This window comes from Pan troglodytes, chromosome 19 (genome assembly GCF_028858775.2).
Source record: "Pan troglodytes isolate AG18354 chromosome 19, NHGRI_mPanTro3-v2.0_pri, whole genome shotgun sequence".
NCBI classification, from domain to species: domain Eukaryota; kingdom Metazoa; phylum Chordata; class Mammalia; order Primates; family Hominidae; genus Pan; species Pan troglodytes.
In genome coordinates, this window is record NC_072417.2 from 24,705,651 (window position 1) to 24,720,005 (window position 14,355).

The 14,355-nt window shown below is 56.3% G+C and overlaps 2 non-coding genes across 2 annotated transcripts; both read right to left on the reverse strand.

The window, feature by feature from the left end:
* Positions 1-4,246: 4,246 nt before the first annotated feature.
* LOC134808997 (U2 spliceosomal RNA) lies at positions 4,247-4,437 on the reverse strand. The gene has a single exon (XR_010153422.1). It is a non-coding gene; the product is annotated as a U2 spliceosomal RNA (small nuclear RNA).
* A 5,928-nt stretch (positions 4,438-10,365) lies between these two features.
* On the reverse strand, positions 10,366-10,556 carry LOC134808998 (U2 spliceosomal RNA). Its single transcript, XR_010153423.1, has one exon. It is a non-coding gene; the product is annotated as a U2 spliceosomal RNA (small nuclear RNA).
* Positions 10,557-14,355: the final 3,799 nt, after the last annotated feature.

Here is a 14,355-nt window from a genome sequence, read left to right on the forward strand (position 1 = left end):
CTATTATTAATCATTAGTTTGTAGCATTACTCTTTGTTCTATTACCATAATGATCTCTGTTCCATTATGATTACCCTGGGGGAAACCAGGCCACACAGAGTTAGGAGCTGAAGGGCCACAGTGAGAGGTGACCAGGAGACAAGAGTGTGAGCCCTCATTCACGCCCAGAGAAGGGCCGCTGGAGGGCTCCTTGGCCTAGCGGTAATGCCAGTGCCTGGGAAGGCCCTGGTTACTTAGCAGGCCTTGGTCTAGCGGTGGCCCCAGTGCCTGGGAAGGCACCCGTTACTTAGCAGGCCGGGAAAGGGAATCTCCCTCTCTCCAGGGGAGACAGAGAACGCTCCGCTCCACCACCTCTTGTGGGAGGTCTGACATTAGCCAGGCCGGCCCGCAGTCAGCCGGAGGCTCCAACGTCTCCCTGTGATGCTGTGCTTCAGTGGGCACGCTCCTTCTTCACTTTCATGTTCCGCCTGTACACCTGGCTCCTCCTTTTAAGTTCTTAGAAGACAGCAGTAGCACAATTAGTAGGAGTACCACAGTCTTCGATCTTTCTGATAAGTGCATAGAAGAAACGCTGACGTTTGCTGTCCTCCCTCTCCACCTCGGCTACCACAAAGGGAAAGGCCCCCTGTCCAGTGGACACGTGACTCGCGTGACCTATCGATCACTGGAGATGACTGGCACTCCTTACCCTGCCCCCTTGCCTTGACTACAATAAATAGCAGCGCCTCCAGGCATTCGGGGCCACTACCTGTCTGTCTCCGCGCTTTGGTGGCAGTGGTCCCCCGGGCCCAGCTGTCTTTCTTCCTATCTCTTTGTCTTCTGTCTTTATCTCTTCGATCTCTCGTCTCCGCGCGCACACACACGAAGAGAAAACCCACAGACCCGGTAGGGGTGGACCCTACATTATCTCGGCTACAACATAATCAAGATATTCATGTGGACTACTGAGTCTTTCGGTGCCCCCTTGCTGTTTTAGTTTTGTCCTGCGGCCGAGTGTTTCCCTCGCTTCACGCCAACCCAATCTCCGCCGCCCTGTCTTGTCATCCCCATTCTACAGCCCAGCACGGTGTAGTATGGCAGCCGCTAGCCACAGGTATCTAGGGAGCCCTGGAAATGTGGTCAGTTCTAATGGAGCTGTGCTGTAAGTGTGAAATACACATGGGATTTTGACGGCAGTGGGAGCAAAATTCTCCCAATTTTTTTTTTTTTTTTTCAGACGGAGGTTCCGCTCTTGTTACCCAGCCTGGAGTCCAATGGCGCGATCTAGGCTCTCTGCAACCTCCGCCTCCCGGGTTCAAGCGATTCCCCTGCCTCAGCCTCCCGAGCAGCTGGGACTACAGGCATGTGCCACCACGCCCGGCTAAGTTTGTATTTTTAGTACACATGGGGTTTCTCCATGTTGGTCAGGCTGGTCTCCAACTCCCGACCTCCGGTGATCCGCCCAGCTGCCGCCTCCCAAAGTGTTGCTTGCGATTACAGGCTTGAGCCACCGCTCACCCTGGCTTTTTTTTTTTTTTTTTTTTTTTTTTTTTTTTGGCAGACAAACTCTTGCTCTGTCGCCCAGGCTGGAGTGCAGTGGCGCGATCTCGGCTCACTGCAGCCTCTACCTCCCGGGTTCCAGCGATTCTCCTGCCTCAGCCTCCTGGGTAGCTGGGATTACAGGCGTAGGCCACCACGCCCGGCTCATTTTTGTATTTTTAGGGGGTTTCGCCATGTCGGCCAGGCTGGTCTCCAGCTCCTGACCTCAGGCGATCCGCCCGCCTCGGCCTCCCAAAGCGCTGGGATTACAGGCGTAAGCCACCGCGCCGGGCTCTTTCATTCTGTCTTTATTTTCTGAGATAGAGTCTCGCTCGGACGCTCAGGTTGGACTGCAATGGCGTGATCTCGGCTCGCTGAAACTTCCGCCTCCCGGGTTCAAGCGATTCTCCTGTCTCAGCCTCCCGAGTAGCTGGGATTATTGACGGGCAGCACCACGCCCGGCTACCTTTTGTGGTTTTTGTATCTTCTGTCTTCTGCTCTTGAGTACCGCATAGAGCCACAGAAGACTAGCGAGTCGAACAAACGGCCCCTGTTGCAGCAGTTGTTGATCACGGGGCTGCCCCCGGTACTCATCCTGTGTCTCTCGTCCAAATCCCCGCTCCTCCCCAGCTATCACCTCTGCCGATGCTGGTGGTTTCCCTGGGTACCGGGAACCAAACTCTCATTCCCCAGGGGCCTAAGCCCCCCGTGGCCAGGCCCTTCTCAAGTCAGGGTTCCTGCACATTCACAGTTACGGGTGGCCCTGGGAGTAACACCTGGCACCCAAACAGATCACCAGAGTCCACGCATAGTCCACCTGCCCTCCCTGCGTAAGATCAGCTCTTCCTCCTCCCGGCGATAGATCAGGGTCAATGATCCCTGCCAAGATGGCGACTGCTCCAGCCTGCTGGTCCAACCTGTCCAGCCACAGCTGTTGCTCGAAGGCTTGAAGTTCAATGGGACCCTCTCCCGCTTTCTACAAACTGGTTCCTCTATTTTCATGTTTATTTATTTGGGACGGGGTCTGGCTCTGTCACCCAGGCTGGAGTGCAGTGGTGCGATCACCGCTCACTGCAGCATCCACCTCCCAGCGTCCACCCATCCTCCTGGCCTCAGCCTCTGGAACAGCTGGGGTACAGATACGCCCCAGCCCGAACAGGTTTTCACTAGGTTGCCTGGGCTCTTTCTTTCTTTGTCTGTGTTTGTTTGTTGGTTGGTCGGTTGGTTTTTGTTTGTTTCTTTCGAGACGGGGCTCCGGCTCTGCCGCCGGGGCTGCAGTGCAATGGCGCGATCTCACCTCACTGCGGCCTTCTGGGCTCAAGCGATCCCCCCACTGTGCCCGGCCTGAAGACAGCCTTTAGAGAAAGAAGCAGGGGGAGTTCTTCCGAGGACAGACAAGGTTTCTGGAGTTTGGAAAGGGTGAGAGACTGGGTCAGCGAAAGGAACATTCCGATCTTTATGTTGGGATGCAACGTATAATAGATACAGGGATGAGACCCAAAAGAGCCGGCAGAGGTTTGTCATCGTGGTCGCAAGGCAACTGCCGGTGGCTGATCCCGTAAAGGATACGCATACCTAGAGCGGAGCCTAAAGATGCATCAAGCATGACGGGTGGAGCCACGATGCTTGGACTCGAGCTCTGCTCCTGTGCGTTCCGTGATAAATGGCTTATACTACCTGCACCTCAGTTTTTCCCGGGCAAAAAAGGAAGCTTGCTGCCGGTGCGTTGGCACCTGCCTTAAAGTGCCAGCTACCCAGCGGGCTGAAGAGGAAGAAGTTCCTACTAGGAAGACACGTGGACACGTATGTTTACTGCAGCACTATTTACAATAGCAAAGACTTGGAACCAACTCGAATGCCCATGAATGATAGGCTGGATAAAGAAAGTGTGGCACGTATACACCATGGAATTACTACGCAGCCATAAAAAAGGATGAGTTCATGTCCTCTGCGGGAACGTGGATGAAGCTGGAAGGCCTCATTCTCAGCAAACTGACACAGGAAGCGAAAACCAAACACCGCATGTTCTCGCTCCTAAGTGGGAGTTGAACAGTGAGAACACATGGGACACAGGGAGGGGAACATCACACGCCGGGCCCTGACGGGGCGTGGGGGGCAAGGGGAGAGAGAGCATTAGGACAAATGGCCAACGCGTGCGGGGCTTCAAACCTAGACGACTGGTGGATAGGTGCAGCAAAGCACCGTGGCACACGTGTATCTATGTTCCAAACCTGCACGTCCTGCACATGTACCCCAGAACTTGGGAGGGGGTGGGGGAAACCAAAAGAGAGAACGGAGGAGAGGCGGGGGGGGGGTGAAGAGAGAGAGAAAGAGACAGAGAGAGAGAGAGAAAGAGAGAGAGAGAGAGAGAAAGAGAGAGAGAGAGAGAGAGAGAGAGAGAGAGAGAAAGAAGTTCAATTCCGGGTGGATCCCATTCCTTTAAAAGGTCGCCACCCACTCGACTGCCAAGCTGAGATCCTAAGGACCTCCCCAAAGGAGGAGGTCGTGGCCTTCCCAAAGCGCAGTAGTCACGGTGGAAACGGAAGCGTGCCGCATAAGCCTACCGTCTACCGCCCACCGCCTGCAGATCAGGAACCTCCCTCACTGGTACTTCAGGGAAGCGGTTAAGTCAAGCCGGCGCGTCACAGGCACTCGGCGTGCAAGCCGCCCCGCAGCTGCTACTGTCTCTTACCTCTCTCTGCTTTTAGGAAACACGTTGTATCCCCGGAGGGGGTGCACCGTTCCTGGAGGTACTGCAATACCAGGTCGATGCGTGGAGTGGACGGAGCAAGCTCCTATTCCATCTCCCTGCTCCAAAAATCCATTTAATATATTGTCCTCGGATAGAGGACGTATCAGATATTAAACTGATAAGAACAGATACTACACTTGATCTTAGCCAAAAGGCCGAGAAGCGATGCGGTCGCCTTCGCGCCCGCCGTCACCGTCCCACTCTCATCCACATTCAAGTCGCGGTGAGAGCCCCAGCCTCGCTCCTTGCCCCATTCCCTCTGTCTCGTCCACAGCGCTATTGACGCCCTTACACTCTCGGGCTGATTTCTTATTCTCCGCCTTTGAAAAGGGAAATCTTACACCCGTGCTTCTTCCGGCGTTCCCGGGCTTTCATTTCGAATTTGCATGCCCCGCCCTTTCACGGAGGGCGTGGCCTCCGCCGTTGACTCCGCCCCCGGGGCCGCCTCTGCCTGGGGGAGCCGGGGCTCCGCTGGGGGCGACTTCCTTGTTCGTATCGAGCCAGCGAAAAGACAGAACCGGAAGAGACTGGGGGCGAAGGCGACAGGGGTCTGTGGAAGAGACCTGTCGGCGGAGAGCGGTCCACGTTTTCCTGGAGAAAGACGAGGCCCCAGGGCAGGAGCGCGGGCTGCGCTGGGCCTTTACTTCGCCGCCCGCGGGCGGGGAGACCGGCCCCGTACCCGAGGGGACGAGGGGCCCATGCCCAGTCAGGGAAGCCGAAGGCCTGGAGGGGCTTCCGGGAGCAGGGGCTGGAGTTCCTCGGCCAGGCAGGAGGCTGGCACCAGACACCCAGCAGAGGGAGGCGGCGAGGGCCCAGCAAGGATTCTCCCCAGCCCCTGTGCCTGCGTCTCCTGCGGCTTCTGTGCGCGGACCGTGTCCTGTGCTGTGTAGGGAAAGCTGCCTCCCTGCTCGGGACGTGGATTCCCTTCCCCTCCTCCTCGCCTGGCTACTTCTGACGCAGGTCGTCAGGACTCCGCTTGGGTGTCACGCGTCCAGGAAGCCTCCCTTAGTCAAGGGCCCTCGGCACCCGCCCCGTATGTGACTAGCAGCCCTCCTGTGTATTTCATCGCGCCCCCGTTGTTTATATCAGCTATTCCACTCACCACCCTTCTGGGCAACCCTTTATCTCCCGCTCTGAAATCCCATCGCTGAGGGCTGGGACCCCTCCTCAGTGCTTATCCCTGTTTCCCCGCGCGAGTCTGGCGCCTGGCGTGTGGAAGGCGCTCAGCAAACGTTTGTGGAGCGAAGAAACGACGCAAAGGTGATGAGCACGGCAGACCGTGATGAGCACGACGCAGTTAGGAGGCTATTGGCCCGGCGCGGGGGAAAAGGGGGAAGGTCGGGCTCGGGGTGGCAGGACCCCAGAGGGCAGGGGTGACTGCCGGGGTGCTCTTGGGGCAAGGTGGGCGTCAAGGCCCCCAGCAAGGTTGGGATAAAGTTTCTCTCCGAGGCACAGACTGCCGCCTGCGGGCTCAGCATTTACCTCTCCCTTCCTCCTTCCTAACGCAACTTCAGCGGAGGGCTGAGGGCTCTACTGCGCATTACCTGGAAAACTTATTTCACTCCACGGCCCTAAGAGGTGGGCCTTATTATTAGCCACGGCCAGGGTTAGGGTGAGGCCTCTCCTCCAGGGCAGAATTTCAGAGGGTGCCCACCCCCCCGCCCTAAATCATTCAGCAATCAACATAAACTATAGTTCAACGCAATATATCTTATCTTGTGGGCCGCAAGCCACCCAGGTGCCCAGGCAAGAGCCTGAAGGCACAAGCTGTTCCAGTATAGTAAAGAAAATTATTAGAATAAGAAAAGTTTTACTAGAGATAGGAAACGGATAGGATTATATCTGACTATTATTAATCATTAGTTTGTAGCATTACTCTTTGTTCTATTACCATAATGATCTCTGTTCCATTATGATTACCCTGGGGGAAACCAGGCCACACAGAGTTAGGAGCTGAAGGGCCACAGTGAGAGGTGACCAGGAGACAAGAGTGTGAGCCCTCATTCACGCCCAGAGAAGGGCCGCTGGAGGGCTCCTTGGCCTAGCGGTAATGCCAGTGCCTGGGAAGGCCCTGGTTACTTAGCAGGCCTTGGTCTAGCGGTGGCCCCAGTGCCTGGGAAGGCACCCGTTACTTAGCAGGCCGGGAAAGGGAATCTCCCTCTCTCCAGGGGAGACAGAGAACGCTCCGCTCCACCACCTCTTGTGGGAGGTCTGACATTAGCCAGGCCGGCCCGCAGTCAGCCGGAGGCTCCAACGTCTCCCTGTGATGCTGTGCTTCAGTGGGCACGCTCCTTCTTCACTTTCATGTTCCGCCTGTACACCTGGCTCCTCCTTTTAAGTTCTTAGAAGACAGCAGTAGCACAATTAGTAGGAGTACCACAGTCTTCGATCTTTCTGATAAGTGCATAGAAGAAACGCTGACGTTTGCTGTCCTCCCTCTCCACCTCGGCTACCACAAAGGGAAAGGCCCCCTGTCCAGTGGACACGTGACTCGCGTGACCTATCGATCACTGGAGATGACTGGCACTCCTTACCCTGCCCCCTTGCCTTGACTACAATAAATAGCAGCGCCTCCAGGCATTCGGGGCCACTACCTGTCTGTCTCCGCGCTTTGGTGGCAGTGGTCCCCCGGGCCCAGCTGTCTTTCTTCCTATCTCTTTGTCTTCTGTCTTTATCTCTTCGATCTCTCGTCTCCGCGCGCACACACACGAAGAGAAAACCCACAGACCCGGTAGGGGTGGACCCTACATTATCTCGGCCACAACATAATCAAGATATTCATGTGGACTACTGAGTCTTTCGGTGCCCCCTTGCTGTTTTAGTTTTGTCCTGCGGCCGAGTGTTTCCCTCGCTTCACGCCAACCCAATCTCCGCCGCCCTGTCTTGTCATCCCCATTCTACAGCCCAGCACGGTGTAGTATGGCAGCCGCTAGCCACAGGTATCTAGGGAGCCCTGGAAATGTGGTCAGTTCTAATGGAGCTGTGCTGTAAGTGTGAAATACACATGGGATTTTGACGGCAGTGGGAGCAAAATTCTCCCAATTTTTTTTTTTTTTTTTCAGACGGAGGTTCCGCTCTTGTTACCCAGCCTGGAGTCCAATGGCGCGATCTAGGCTCTCTGCAACCTCCGCCTCCCGGGTTCAAGCGATTCCCCTGCCTCAGCCTCCCGAGCAGCTGGGACTACAGGCATGTGCCACCACGCCCGGCTAAGTTTGTATTTTTAGTACACATGGGGTTTCTCCATGTTGGTCAGGCTGGTCTCCAACTCCCGACCTCCGGTGATCCGCCCAGCTGCCGCCTCCCAAAGTGTTGCTTGCGATTACAGGCTTGAGCCACCGCTCACCCTGGCTTTTTTTTTTTTTTTTTTTTTTTTTTTTTTGGCAGACAAACTCTTGCTCTGTCGCCCAGGCTGGAGTGCAGTGGCGCGATCTCGGCTCACTGCAGCCTCTACCTCCCGGGTTCCAGCGATTCTCCTGCCTCAGCCTCCTGGGTAGCTGGGATTACAGGCGTAGGCCACCACGCCCGGCTCATTTTTGTATTTTTAGGGGGTTTCGCCATGTCGGCCAGGCTGGTCTCCAGCTCCTGACCTCAGGCGATCCGCCCGCCTCGGCCTCCCAAAGCGCTGGGATTACAGGCGTAAGCCACCGCGCCGGGCTCTTTCATTCTGTCTTTATTTTCTGAGATAGAGTCTCGCTCGGACGCTCAGGTTGGACTGCAATGGCGTGATCTCGGCTCGCTGAAACTTCCGCCTCCCGGGTTCAAGCGATTCTCCTGTCTCAGCCTCCCGAGTAGCTGGGATTATTGACGGGCAGCACCACGCCCGGCTACCTTTTGTGGTTTTTGTATCTTCTGTCTTCTGCTCTTGAGTACCGCATAGAGCCACAGAAGACTAGCGAGTCGAACAAACGGCCCCTGTTGCAGCAGTTGTTGATCACGGGGCTGCCCCCGGTACTCATCCTGTGTCTCTCGTCCAAATCCCCGCTCCTCCCCAGCTATCACCTCTGCCGATGCTGGTGGTTTCCCTGGGTACCGGGAACCAAACTCTCATTCCCCAGGGGCCTAAGCCCCCCGTGGCCAGGCCCTTCTCAAGTCAGGGTTCCTGCACATTCACAGTTACGGGTGGCCCTGGGAGTAACACCTGGCACCCAAACAGATCACCAGAGTCCACGCATAGTCCACCTGCCCTCCCTGCGTAAGATCAGCTCTTCCTCCTCCCGGCGATAGATCAGGGTCAATGATCCCTGCCAAGATGGCGACTGCTCCAGCCTGCTGGTCCAACCTGTCCAGCCACAGCTGTTGCTCGAAGGCTTGAAGTTCAATGGGACCCTCTCCCGCTTTCTACAAACTGGTTCCTCTATTTTCATGTTTATTTATTTGGGACGGGGTCTGGCTCTGTCACCCAGGCTGGAGTGCAGTGGTGCGATCACCGCTCACTGCAGCATCCACCTCCCAGCGTCCACCCATCCTCCTGGCCTCAGCCTCTGGAACAGCTGGGGTACAGATACGCCCCAGCCCGAACAGGTTTTCACTAGGTTGCCTGGGCTCTTTCTTTCTTTGTCTGTGTTTGTTTGTTGGTTGGTCGGTTGGTTTTTGTTTGTTTCTTTCGAGACGGGGCTCCGGCTCTGCCGCCGGGGCTGCAGTGCAATGGCGCGATCTCACCTCACTGCGGCCTTCTGGGCTCAAGCGATCCCCCCACTGTGCCCGGCCTGAAGACAGCCTTTAGAGAAAGAAGCAGGGGGAGTTCTTCCGAGGACAGACAAGGTTTCTGGAGTTTGGAAAGGGTGAGAGACTGGGTCAGCGAAAGGAACATTCCGATCTTTATGTTGGGATGCAACGTATAATAGATACAGGGATGAGACCCAAAAGAGCCGGCAGAGGTTTGTCATCGTGGTCGCAAGGCAACTGCCGGTGGCTGATCCCGTAAAGGATACGCATACCTAGAGCGGAGCCTAAAGATGCATCAAGCATGACGGGTGGAGCCACGATGCTTGGACTCGAGCTCTGCTCCTGTGCGTTCCGTGATAAATGGCTTATACTACCTGCACCTCAGTTTTTCCCGGGCAAAAAAGGAAGCTTGCTGCCGGTGCGTTGGCACCTGCCTTAAAGTGCCAGCTACCCAGCGGGCTGAAGAGGAAGAAGTTCCTACTAGGAAGACACGTGGACACGTATGTTTACTGCAGCACTATTTACAATAGCAAAGACTTGGAACCAACTCGAATGCCCATGAATGATAGGCTGGATAAAGAAAGTGTGGCACGTATACACCATGGAATTACTACGCAGCCATAAAAAAGGATGAGTTCATGTCCTCTGCGGGAACGTGGATGAAGCTGGAAGGCCTCATTCTCAGCAAACTGACACAGGAAGCGAAAACCAAACACCGCATGTTCTCGCTCCTAAGTGGGAGTTGAACAGTGAGAACACATGGGACACAGGGAGGGGAACATCACACGCCGGGCCCTGACGGGGCGTGGGGGGCAAGGGGAGAGAGAGCATTAGGACAAATGGCCAACGCGTGCGGGGCTTCAAACCTAGACGACTGGTGGATAGGTGCAGCAAAGCACCGTGGCACACGTGTATCTATGTTCCAAACCTGCACGTCCTGCACATGTACCCCAGAACTTGGGAGGGGGTGGGGGAAACCAAAAGAGAGAACGGAGGAGAGGCGGGGGGGGGGTGAAGAGAGAGAGAAAGAGACAGAGAGAGAGAGAAAGAGAGAGAGAGAGAGAGAGAGAGAGAGAAAGAGAGAGAGAGAGAGAGAGAGAGAGAGGAGAAAGAAGTTCAATTCCGGGTGGATCCCATTCCTTTAAAAGGTCGCCACCCACTCGACTGCCAAGCTGAGATCCTAAGGACCTCCCCAAAGGAGGAGGTCGTGGCCTTCCCAAAGCGCAGTAGTCACGGTGGAAACGGAAGCGTGCCGCATAAGCCTACCGTCTACCGCCCACCGCCTGCAGATCAGGAACCTCCCTCACTGGTACTTCAGGGAAGCGGTTAAGTCAAGCCGGCGCGTCACAGGCACTCGGCGTGCAAGCCGCCCCGCAGCTGCTACTGTCTCTTACCTCTCTCTGCTTTTAGGAAACACGTTGTATCCCCGGAGGGGGTGCACCGTTCCTGGAGGTACTGCAATACCAGGTCGATGCGTGGAGTGGACGGAGCAAGCTCCTATTCCATCTCCCTGCTCCAAAAATCCATTTAATATATTGTCCTCGGATAGAGGACGTATCAGATATTAAACTGATAAGAACAGATACTACACTTGATCTTAGCCAAAAGGCCGAGAAGCGATGCGGTCGCCTTCGCGCCCGCCGTCACCGTCCCACTCTCATCCACATTCAAGTCGCGGTGAGAGCCCCAGCCTCGCTCCTTGCCCCATTCCCTCTGTCTCGTCCACAGCGCTATTGACGCCCTTACACTCTCGGGCTGATTTCTTATTCTCCGCCTTTGAAAAGGGAAATCTTACACCCGTGCTTCTTCCGGCGTTCCCGGGCTTTCATTTCGAATTTGCATGCCCCGCCCTTTCACGGAGGGCGTGGCCTCCGCCGTTGACTCCGCCCCCGGGGCCGCCTCTGCCTGGGGGAGCCGGGGCTCCGCTGGGGGCGACTTCCTTGTTCGTATCGAGCCAGCGAAAAGACAGAACCGGAAGAGACTGGGGGCGAAGGCGACAGGGGTCTGTGGAAGAGACCTGTCGGCGGAGAGCGGTCCACGTTTTCCTGGAGAAAGACGAGGCCCCAGGGCAGGAGCGCGGGCTGCGCTGGGCCTTTACTTCGCCGCCCGCGGGCGGGGAGACCGGCCCCGTACCCGAGGGGACGAGGGGCCCATGCCCAGTCAGGGAAGCCGAAGGCCTGGAGGGGCTTCCGGGAGCAGGGGCTGGAGTTCCTCGGCCAGGCAGGAGGCTGGCACCAGACACCCAGCAGAGGGAGGCGGCGAGGGCCCAGCAAGGATTCTCCCCAGCCCCTGTGCCTGCGTCTCCTGCGGCTTCTGTGCGCGGACCGTGTCCTGTGCTGTGTAGGGAAAGCTGCCTCCCTGCTCGGGACGTGGATTCCCTTCCCCTCCTCCTCGCCTGGCTACTTCTGACGCAGGTCGTCAGGACTCCGCTTGGGTGTCACGCGTCCAGGAAGCCTCCCTTAGTCAAGGGCCCTCGGCACCCGCCCCGTATGTGACTAGCAGCCCTCCTGTGTATTTCATCGCGCCCCCGTTGTTTATATCAGCTATTCCACTCACCACCCTTCTGGGCAACCCTTTATCTCCCGCTCTGAAATCCCATCGCTGAGGGCTGGGACCCCTCCTCAGTGCTTATCCCTGTTTCCCCGCGCGAGTCTGGCGCCTGGCGTGTGGAAGGCGCTCAGCAAACGTTTGTGGAGCGAAGAAACGACGCAAAGGTGATGAGCACGGCAGACCGTGATGAGCACGACGCAGTTAGGAGGCTATTGGCCCGGCGCGGGGGAAAAGGGGGAAGGTCGGGCTCGGGGTGGCAGGACCCCAGAGGGCAGGGGTGACTGCCGGGGTGCTCTTGGGGCAAGGTGGGCGTCAAGGCCCCCAGCAAGGTTGGGATAAAGTTTCTCTCCGAGGCACAGACTGCCGCCTGCGGGCTCAGCATTTACCTCTCCCTTCCTCCTTCCTAACGCAACTTCAGCGGAGGGCTGAGGGCTCTACTGCGCATTACCTGGAAAACTTATTTCACTCCACGGCCCTAAGAGGTGGGCCTTATTATTAGCCACGGCCAGGGTTAGGGTGAGGCCTCTCCTCCAGGGCAGAATTTCAGAGGGTGCCCACCCCCCCGCCCTAAATCATTCAGCAATCAACATAAACTATAGTTCAACGCAATATATCTTATCTTGTGGGCCGCAAGCCACCCAGGTGCCCAGGCAAGAGCCTGAAGGCACAAGCTGTTCCAGTATAGTAAAGAAAATTATTAGAATAAGAAAAGTTTTACTAGAGATAGGAAACGGATAGGATTATATCTGACTATTATTAATCATTAGTTTGTAGCATTACTCTTTGTTCTATTACCATAATGATCTCTGTTCCATTATGATTACCCTGGGGGAAACCAGGCCACACAGAGTTAGGAGCTGAAGGGCCACAGTGAGAGGTGACCAGGAGACAAGAGTGTGAGCCCTCATTCACGCCCAGAGAAGGGCCGCTGGAGGGCTCCTTGGCCTAGCGGTAATGCCAGTGCCTGGGAAGGCCCTGGTTACTTAGCAGGCCTTGGTCTAGCGGTGGCCCCAGTGCCTGGGAAGGCACCCGTTACTTAGCAGGCCGGGAAAGGGAATCTCCCTCTCTCCAGGGGAGACAGAGAACGCTCCGCTCCACCACCTCTTGTGGGAGGTCTGACATTAGCCAGGCCGGCCCGCAGTCAGCCGGAGGCTCCAACGTCTCCCTGTGATGCTGTGCTTCAGTGGGCACGCTCCTTCTTCACTTTCATGTTCCGCCTGTACACCTGGCTCCTCCTTTTAAGTTCTTAGAAGACAGCAGTAGCACAATTAGTAGGAGTACCACAGTCTTCGATCTTTCTGATAAGTGCATAGAAGAAACGCTGACGTTTGCTGTCCTCCCTCTCCACCTCGGCTACCACAAAGGGAAAGGCCCCCTGTCCAGTGGACACGTGACTCGCGTGACCTATCGATCACTGGAGATGACTGGCACTCCTTACCCTGCCCCCTTGCCTTGACTACAATAAATAGCAGCGCCTCCAGGCATTCGGGGCCACTACCTGTCTGTCTCCGCGCTTTGGTGGCAGTGGTCCCCCGGGCCCAGCTGTCTTTCTTCCTATCTCTTTGTCTTCTGTCTTTATCTCTTCGATCTCTCGTCTCCGCGCGCACACACACGAAGAGAAAACCCACAGACCCGGTAGGGGTGGACCCTACATTATCTCGGCTACAACATAATCAAGATATTCATGTGGACTACTGAGTCTTTCGGTGCCCCCTTGCTGTTTTAGTTTTGTCCTGCGGCCGAGTGTTTCCCTCGCTTCACGCCAACCCAATCTCCGCCGCCCTGTCTTGTCATCCCCATTCTACAGCCCAGCACGGTGTAGTATGGCAGCCGCTAGCCACAGGTATCTAGGGAGCCCTGGAAATGTGGTCAGTTCTAATGGAGCTGTGCTGTAAGTGTGAAATACACATGGGATTTTGACGGCAGTGGGAGCAAAATTCTCCCAATTTTTTTTTTTTTTTTTCAGACGGAGGTTCCGCTCTTGTTACCCAGCCTGGAGTCCAATGGCGCGATCTAGGCTCTCTGCAACCTCCGCCTCCCGGGTTCAAGCGATTCCCCTGCCTCAGCCTCCCGAGCAGCTGGGACTACAGGCATGTGCCACCACGCCCGGCTAAGTTTGTATTTTTAGTACACATGGGGTTTCTCCATGTTGGTCAGGCTGGTCTCCAACTCCCGACCTCCGGTGATCCGCCCAGCTGCCGCCTCCCAAAGTGTTGCTTGCGATTACAGGCTTGAGCCACCGCTCACCCTGGCTTTTTTTTTTTTTTTTTTTTTTTTTTTTTTGGCAGACAAACTCTTGCTCTGTCGCCCAGGCTGGAGTGCAGTGGCGCGATCTCGGCTCACTGCAGCCTCTACCTCCCGGGTTCCAGCGATTCTCCTGCCTCAGCCTCCTGGGTAGCTGGGATTACAGGCGTAGGCCACCACGCCCGGCTCATTTTTGTATTTTTAGGGGGTTTCGCCATGTCGGCCAGGCTGGTCTCCAGCTCCTGACCTCAGGCGATCCGCCCGCCTCGGCCTCCCAAAGCGCTGGGATTACAGGCGTAAGCCACCGCGCCGGGCTCTTTCATTCTGTCTTTATTTTCTGAGATAGAGTCTCGCTCGGACGCTCAGGTTGGACTGCAATGGCGTGATCTCGGCTCGCTGAAACTTCCGCCTCCCGGGTTCAAGCGATTCTCCTGTCTCAGCCTCCCGAGTAGCTGGGATTATTGACGGGCAGCACCACGCCCGGCTACCTTTTGTGGTTTTTGTATCTTCTGTCTTCTGCTCTTGAGTACCGCATAGAGCCACAGAAGACTAGCGAGTCGAACAAACGGCCCCTGTTGCAGCAGTTGTTGATCACGGGGCTGCCCCCGGTACTCATCCTGTGTCTC